At 47.6% G+C, this 8649-nt stretch overlaps 1 protein-coding gene across 1 annotated transcript in view; it reads right to left on the reverse strand.

Moving 5' to 3' along the window:
• The window catches only part of PLPPR1 (phospholipid phosphatase related 1), a 278562-nt gene extending 277166 nt beyond the window's left edge, over positions 1 to 1396 (reverse strand). The window contains exon 1 of the mRNA XM_057723527.1: positions 1246 to 1396. The gene's annotated coding sequence lies outside the window, so the exon portion shown is untranslated. The remainder of the gene's footprint in view (positions 1 to 1245) is intronic.
• Positions 1397 to 8649: the final 7253 nt, after the last annotated feature.

Below are 8649 nucleotides of genomic sequence, written 5' to 3' on the forward strand. Positions count from 1 at the left end.
GGGTATAGGATTTCAACGAAGCCTGCAAGGGTACCTTGCTTCCCACTCGACCTCTTCCTGCCTCAAATGGCCTCTAGTCACTCCTCTCCTAAATAGCCATCATCTGTCCCTCTCTCAATCCCCTTTGTCCCAGTCCTGGACTCCTCGCACACTGACCAGTCTCTGCTGTTTCAAAGGACCACTCTATCTGAGGCTATTCCCAGGGGCCAGCCGGCACTCTGCACTCTGAAACCCCGCCCCAAGGGAACTGGCATTTTAGGGAATCCTTTCTCAGGACCTCTTCCCTGGAACTGAAGAGATAATCAGAACGGTGCCTGCCCACCAGCTAGATATCAGGCTGCAGAGAATCTCTCCCACGAAAGAGGTTAAATGGGAATATGGTATCCCCACAAAGAAAAATAACCCAGAATCCTCCACATACTCCACATGTGTGTGTCATAAAACCCCAGGGCAAAAATAAAGCCCCAGCTTCCCCTGGCTGCAGCCACTGCCACCGCAGCCCAGCCCAGCTCCCAGTGCAGCCGCCTCGGTGTGCGTGAAGACAGCACCTTCCCGAGGGAGGCGCGATCCCGGCGCCCAGCGTTTCCAGGAGGTGATTATGGCAAGCCTTTTAGTAACTCATCATTCATCCCCGCACTGACCCGAGCCTCACCCCGGCGCCTCTGGCACTGCTGCTGAATAAGAAAGCCAAAAGCCCCCTCCAATTCTCCAGGTAATACCCACCCCACCCCACCCCCGCCCCAAACTACGAGGCGCCTACGGTGCGGGGTGGGGAAGGAAGAAAGGAGGACAGGTGCCCGCGCCTGAGGGAAAATCAGGCAACGCTTACAGGCAGGGGTGAGAAATCCCAACCCCCGCCCGGGCAGGAAGACTTGGCACCAGCTACCTGCAGGGCGCCCCCGCCCGCACGCCGGCTCCCGTCGCAGCCCGGAATGCAGCCAGGGGGGTGGCACGGGACGGAGGGAGCCTCCACGCCCCTTTGTCTCCACGTTTCCCAAATGACAGGCGAGGAAAGTTTACGAGCAGGGACGGCGTAGCTTTCCGCTGGGTCAATCTGACACCTCGCAGGAGGCGACCCTTTCTGGGGTCGCCCTCTCCCCCTGCACCGCCCCAGCGCCGCCTGCATCTGCACCTTGATGCCCGCAAGCCGGTCTGGGGCCACCTGCGCCGCGGCGTCCGGCGGGGAACCTGCCCCGGCCGCCCGGGCGTCCCGGAGCTGCGGACGGCTGCGGGCGCCCCACTCACCTCTCTCGGCGGAGCCTCCTCCCGTGAGCCCTACTGGGCCGTCCAGCTCCCGGGAGCGGGGTGCATTCAGGCAGCGGCCGGAGACACGCTCCCCGGGCTCTGCTGCATTCTGCCTGCGTGGGAGAGCCAGCCGGCGAGCGCGCGGCGCGGGCGTGTACGAGTGTGTGTTTGTGCGAGTGTGTGTGTGAGTGTGTGCGCGCGCGCACGCGTGGGGCGGGGGAGCGCGGGATCACCGATCCCCCTCAGCGCCCATCCCGCGCTCTGCCTCCTCCTCCGCCGCCTCCTTGCGCCGCCGCCAGCACAGGGTCCAGGTTTCAGGATCTCCTGTTTGCTTAATGAAAGGAAGGAGCAAAAGGCTGGCTGGGGAGGCGGCGGGGGTGGGGGGGGGCTGGAGAGGCGGGGGAGGGTGCCGGGCTGCGCATGCTCAGAGGGGGACCCTGAGCGCTCACTCCCGAGCGCAGGCAGAGCGAGGAGGGCGCGCTAGGGTAGGAAACGAGCTGGGCTGCGCCCCCGGAGCCTCAGGGGGCTCGGTGGGGTTCCCGGAAGGCAGCTGGGAAACCCAGCGGCAAAGGTGCGCCCTGCGTGGGGACTCCCTGGCGCTCGCGGCGCGGGAAGCCGGTGGCGGGATCCCGACCCATTCTAGGAGGCAGCTCCAGCTCCGAGTCCTCGCAACGCCTGGCCCTCCTCTCCGTGTATTTTTAGTGCTGGGCTGGGCTTCGCGTGGACAGCTCTGTGGCTCTGCGCTGCGGGACACCCGGGTGCGTGTCCCAAGTAGTCCAGGAGGACCCACTGGCAGCAGGTCGAATCTGAACTAAAAACAGTTTCCTGACCCGTGCTTCTTTCTCCCCCCTCTCCCAACTTCCACTCTTTGAAGAGCAGAAAAAGGCAACTGTCTACTCGGGTCCCAAAACGGGTTTGCTGGGGCCAGGGCAGGGAGGGGCACACAAAACACTCTTCCAAGAACAAAGCGGAAGTGGAAGGAAGGTGAGTCTTGGAGGGCTCCTATACTCAGTCTCCTTTGGTGACAGGGTTAGAGGGAAGAGACATTTGCTCTATTCAAGAAGGCCAAGAGAACAATAGAGCCATTGTCCCCCTTGCCTCGAATGCCAAAGCGCCAAAGCAATTGTTCGCAAGTGGGGATTCTGGCTACTTGGTAAAGTGGTAGAACTGTCAACGCGAAGAAAGTCCAGTAAGAGAACCTGAGCCCGCTATGGCGATGGCGCAGTAACCTGAGGCCAGGGGAGACGCTGCCTGAGCGGCTTTGCTGGGTGAGAGGCTTTGCCAGTGGAGTGGAAAACTCTTTGGTGAGATTGTTCTGTGAGCAAAACAAGCTAGTGGTTAGAACACATTCAAGAGCTTCCGTTTTCAACCTCCTCCGTGTTTGACCACCCTGTCTTTCTCCCCATTTTCTCTGCTACAGAAGAAAAGCCATCCCAAGCAGGGAACTCCCTGTAAAGATATTATGAACCGACCAAAACTAATAAAGGTATTTGTTTTGGTCGGTTCAGAAAAGGACTAACTTTTGGTCACCCCAGCGTTGGAGGGGTACAAGACAGCCTACTCTGTTCAAATCTTTTCCAAGCTTTCATTAAAGATCACCTCTGAGCACTTCCACTATGCAGTGCAGGCTAGCAGATGCCTTCCTGCTGAACTCTGACCCCTGTCCCATTCATCTTCCCAATAATAATGCCAAGTGACACTAGAACAGCAGGACAATTAGATAAAACCCTAGAGCACACCCGGAGGAGAGAAAACAGCATGTCTAAATACCACCAACAAAAGCAAAGTTTAGGAGAAAAGACATAGAAAAAGGAAGGAAAATAAGGATGAGATAGGGGGAGGTTTAAAAAGTGAAAGTGCCCTGAGTGTTAGTGGCTGGTTCCTTCTCTCCATAACCCCTCGAAAGGAGTAGAATTGCAGCATCTCTTTGGTTGAAGAACAGTGAGTCTGAGTCTCTGTCCACCAGGTAGGGGAGATGAGGTTCTTGTGAAAAACAGCAGAGTCCCTAGAGTGAAGCACTCAGTATTTGGGGCTCCTACTTCCATGCCTGTTTTTTACTCAGGTCTTCCCCTTGGCACCAAGCTTCTTGGAAGGCATCCAAGACAGATCTGCTTGTTACCACTTTCCCTTCAGTACAGTGAATAGCATTCACCAGAATCTCAGGGTGTTGGTGTTGGCAGGGCCTTGAGGCAGGAAAGCCATTCTCCCTGCCTTGGCACTGTGTAAGCCCGAGATGAGTGAGGGCTCTGAATCCAAGAAGTGGGCGGACCTGGAACAGACAGGTGGGGCGGGGGTGAGAGCAGGTCTCAACTCTGCAGCTCTGTCAGTAAGTTGGGACTGAGGTCCTTCCTCCAACAGCGGTAAATGTGCAGGGCCGCCTGGCCAAGAAGCACTCTCTCCTTTGTCTGAGCCTGGCCTTGGGTGAAGAGGAAAGGCACACCACTCCCCTCGATGCCCAGGGACACCATCATCACCACCTCAAAGCTCCAGCAAGGTCAAGGAGACTTTATAAATTTGGAATTGCAAATTAGATGGAATCCCTTTATGATGCTGCTAGAAGAGGGTGAACTGCAGTTCAAGAAGAGACTTTTACTGCTTGTGGAGAGTGGGGGAAGCACCAGGGACACTAAATAAGATGCTGTACATAAAACACTTATCACAATGCCTATTGCAGAGCAACTCTCTAACTTTTATTAATTTGGTTGTTAACATTTTCATTATTATGTTTTTTTTAAAAGCTGAGGAGCTGTGTTTTTTTTTCCTTTTTCCTAAGCTTAAACAAATAAAACAGATGAAAGCCAAATGCCTTCCAATTTTCCTTGTGGCGTCCTCCATCACCCCTCACACATCACCCTGATCACTGATGTATTCAAATCCATGAAATAAAAAGTGTGCTATAAAGCTGTGTGGCAGTGTGAATGCTGAATAACCCCAGCCATCTCCCTCCATACTCAGGTTCAGACACAAGTGGGAGACAGCACGGGTTTGCAGTAACACACGCCTCCCAGCACTTTCTGCCACTCACACCTCACAGGGATTAAGGACCCCTCCTCCCTGGCAGTCAGGGTCTCTTGCTGTAAAGCCCCACGGACATTGCCTCACCAGGCTTTGTATTTTCACTTTTTTTTTTTCCTTCCTTCTAATTTTAGCTATCTAATGTGTTACTCCTCCTAGGTAACAGAATGCCCGGAGCCAATTAATATGCACACATCTGCAGATGGTTTTGAAAGAAATTAATGGTAAGACTATCAGAGGCTGTGGGTATTTTCAATGCTACTTAAAATTCAGATTTCAGGCTTAGCATTCATCCCCCTACCTAGTGGACAATTTCTAAACTTTGCACCTCTCCTCACCAACAAACAAACAAGTCTAATGACCGCACCTCCTATATCAGCAAAATAACCCAGTGTTGTTGCCTAGCTATGTATGAAATTTTTTTTAGAGCTAGCTATTAAAATTTTAAGAGAACTAGCTGTTCAGAATATAGTATCAATACAAAAAATTCAAAATTAATAAAAGCCAGTAATAGATATAATGTTTGAACATAAAACTCTCCCAAACTATGAATGCTATAGTGATATCTCGATTCTTAGAAAATCATATGAAAGTAATTCCATCAGGTCAGGCATTGCTGAAGTAATATAATAACTCTACGATGATGCAGTATGAGCATGAGTTGTGCTCTGGATATTGTCTAATAACTATAAGACACACAGTGTTTGTATCTGAATTGTGTTCCAACTATAATTTTGGTTATTTTCAAAATGAGACAGATTTATAATTTTTCTTCCTGTAGAAATTCCATATATCAATATATAGCAATCTTTTTTGGTTCAGTAAAAATGTTAAGCCATGACTGTAAGGGCTAAACTAGTGATTATTATAGGAATCAAAATTTTCCAGCACTATCAAAAACTATTATAAAACTATCCCCATAACCCTTCCAAGTACTCTTATTGTCACTCTTAGCACATCAAGTCCTTTTTTATGTCTGACTTGCCCTCACCTAGGTTGGTTTGAGCCATTCAAGGGCAGAGGTTTATTCTTTTTTATACCCCTGATGCCTCATGAAAGTAAGCAAGTTGTGTACATTCAGTAAATGTTTAAAGAGTGAATGAATAAATACACAGCCAAAAATAAATTTCTGTGGCTACAACGTTGACTTTGAAAAAGACTCCCACGTTCTGTGACACGTGGTTCTCCTCATAGATGATGAAGTCAAAAGACAATTTTTAAAGGTTTTGTGTATGTGATTATCTAAAAATTGAAGTTGGATGAGAAAAGCAAAACAGCTTTCTGGAGATAGTTTTTATCCTCTTGGAAATATATACATCAAGCCCATTCTAATTTTTCTGGTTCAGAAAGAGAATGCATTTTGGCTCAAAGTGCATTATTATTCAAAGGATAGCTTTGTGCTGGCCAACTTAATCCAGCCAGAATAATGTTCTAATTTATTTAACTTTCCCCCTAAGTAGGATGAAATAGTTGAGGCAATAGTGCTTAGAACGCTTTCTCTTCAAAAGAAATCATTCAAAACTGAAAAGGACCACCCCCAGGATCTCACCCCCAGCACTTCTACCATTCCTGGTTTTTTTTTAATGTAAATATTATTTATTTATTTTATTTTTATTTTTTGGCTGCATTGGGTCTTCATTACTGTGCGTGGGCTTTCTGTAGTTGTGGAGAGTGGGGGCTACTCTTCACTGCAGTGCGCTTGCTTCTAATTACGGTGGCTTCGCTTATTACAGAGCACAGGCTCTAGGTACACAGGCTTCAGTAGCTGTGGCACGTGGGCTCAACAGTTGTGGATCGTGGGCTCTAGAGCGCAGGCTCAGCAGTTCTGGTGCATGGGCTTAGCTGCTCCGCGGCATGTGGGATCTTCCCAGACCAGGACCCGAGCACATGTTCCCTGCATTGGCAGGTGGATTCTTAACCACTGCGCCACCAGGGAAGCCCCCTAATCATTACTGTCTTAAGTGAAAAGAACCAGTAAGAAGTTGGTTCTGTTTTCATGGATGGGTATCTGGGGAATGGGAAGTGGGTGGGGAGGGTGGAGATTAAACTATAAAAGGTCTCAACTCTGATCACAACTCCCTTGAGCCATGGGTAGAAGAATGGGGGAACCAGGTGATTGGTGTCATAGCAATCTTTTCTCTTGCATTCATACACCCAGTAAGAGTTTCTTGAGTATGGTCTCAGGGAGAAAGAAAGATCCCAAGACAGAAGCTGCAGTCCTTTAGAGCCTAGTCTCAGAAGCAACACTCCATCACTTCTGTCACATTCTCTCCGTCACACAGACTAGTCCTGGTACCCTCCTCAGATTATCTTCATTTGAGGGTGCCCTATGTTTCTCACTGGGACCCTGACTGACACAGATTTTAAGAACTTTTTTCTTATTTATGGACTCATCTCACCCACGTTGAACCTAATGCTTGTTGCTGCCTCAACAGCTCTGATTTCTGGATTCCCCCACACACCATAATTCGTATTCTGAGTTACTAACTCATACGGCCCAGCCCCCAGGATCTATGTACCTTTGTTGCTGGAAATTTTTCCTTGTTCTCCATGTTCTCACAAGTGGGACCCAGCTACCTATCACTGATCCCCCTACCCTGTGGTTCTACCCCTGGTGCCATCCTTGTTATCTCCTCCTCATCAGAAGTTGTTAGAATCATGACTACCTCCCTTGTACTTCATGTATTGTAGACATTCCACTGCTAGCAATTCTCATCTGCTGACTCTGCCCCAATCCAGGCGAGGCAAGTCTGCCAGAACCCATCAATTTCTCTTCTTCAGTTTGTCCTAAGCTACCAACATAGAGCCCTTCACTCTCAATAATATTAGCGTCTTCATTTTTCTCATCTTTAAAATGAGAGGGCTGAATAAATTATTCAATCATCACTTATTAATAGTCTAGTTTAGGGGTCAACAAATTTATTCTGTAAAGAACCAGATAGTATATATTTTAGGCTTTGCGGGCCATGTGATCTATCACCACTACTCAACTCTGCAGCCACAGACAGTGCTGAGAATGAGAATGAGAATGGCTGTGTTCCAATTTTTTTTTTCTTTTAACAAAACAGGTGGTGTGCTGATTTGGCCCACAAGCTATAGTTTGCCAACCCTGAGTCTAATTCTTCACTTTCTGCTCTTCACAAACAATGTGTTGGGTAGAAGAAACCTGAAGAATCCTGCTTTCTGTTCTGCCGGTAGGAAAATAACAAAAGTCATGAAATTGGTGCAAGAAATCTTAGTCCATTGGCACTTTAGGGGCTCCTTGTCAGTGTGGCTTTCACACTATTTTAAGAATACACTAGAAAATTATTTTTTTCCTTCTCTGTAAAGCAGTTAGCTATGTTTTCCACATGGAACAGTGGCAGTAACAGCAACTATACTATTTTTAGCCTAAAACTGACTTGTGTAGCCCTAGAAATTTAATGAGAGGAATATTTTAAAGAAAAATGGGAAAAAAATAATCGTGTGAGCACAATATTCCTGCTGTGAAAATAGGGCAGGTAAATATATTCTAATTATGACTAGCACCTTAAGAAAACTGCCTCTCTAAGATAAATAAACAACCCCCAATAAAACAGAATACCTTCTTATGTAGATCCTGCTATAGGAGCAACGCCTCTACTGAGTTGAACTTATACAGATTTGGCTGCTGCGTGAGCATTTTCACACATTCAGCCCAAAGTTATGAAATTCAGCCTGTCTAAAAATTGCACTCCCCCAAAGCAATCTACAGATTCAATGCAATCCCCATCTGTATTAGTTTGCTGGGGCCACAGACTGGGTAGCTAAAACAACAGAAAGTTCTTTTCTCACAGTTTTGGAAATCAAGGTATGGGCAGGATTTATTTCTTCAGAGGCCTGTATCCTTGGCTTGTTGATGGCCATATTCTCCTTGGTTTCACACTGTCTTCCCTCTGTACATGTCTGTGTCCAAATTTCCTCTTCTTATAAGGACAACAGTCATATGGGATTAGGGTCCACCCTAATGACCTCATTTTAACCTAATTACTTCTTTAAGCTGCAATATCCAAATACAGTCACATTCTGAGGTATTGGGGGTCAGGATTTCAATATGGGACTTTTTAGGTGACAGTACAGGCTATAACACTATCAAAATCCTGGTGACATTTTTGCAGATACAGAAAAATCCATACTAAAATGTCTCAAGGGACACCAACTAGCCAAAATAACCTTGAAAAAGGACAAAGTTGGAGGTCCCATACTTACTGATTTCAAAACCTACTACAAAGCTGTAGTAATCAAAACAGTGTGATACTGGCAAAAAAACAGACATATACTCAATGGAATAGAATAGTGAGCCCAGAAATCCTCACATACATGGTCAAATGATTTTCAATAAGGATACCACAATTACTTACTCAATGGGGA

The sequence above is a fragment of the Hippopotamus amphibius genome, chromosome 2 (genome assembly GCF_030028045.1).
Source record: "Hippopotamus amphibius kiboko isolate mHipAmp2 chromosome 2, mHipAmp2.hap2, whole genome shotgun sequence".
NCBI classification, from domain to species: Eukaryota; Metazoa; Chordata; class Mammalia; order Artiodactyla; family Hippopotamidae; genus Hippopotamus; species Hippopotamus amphibius.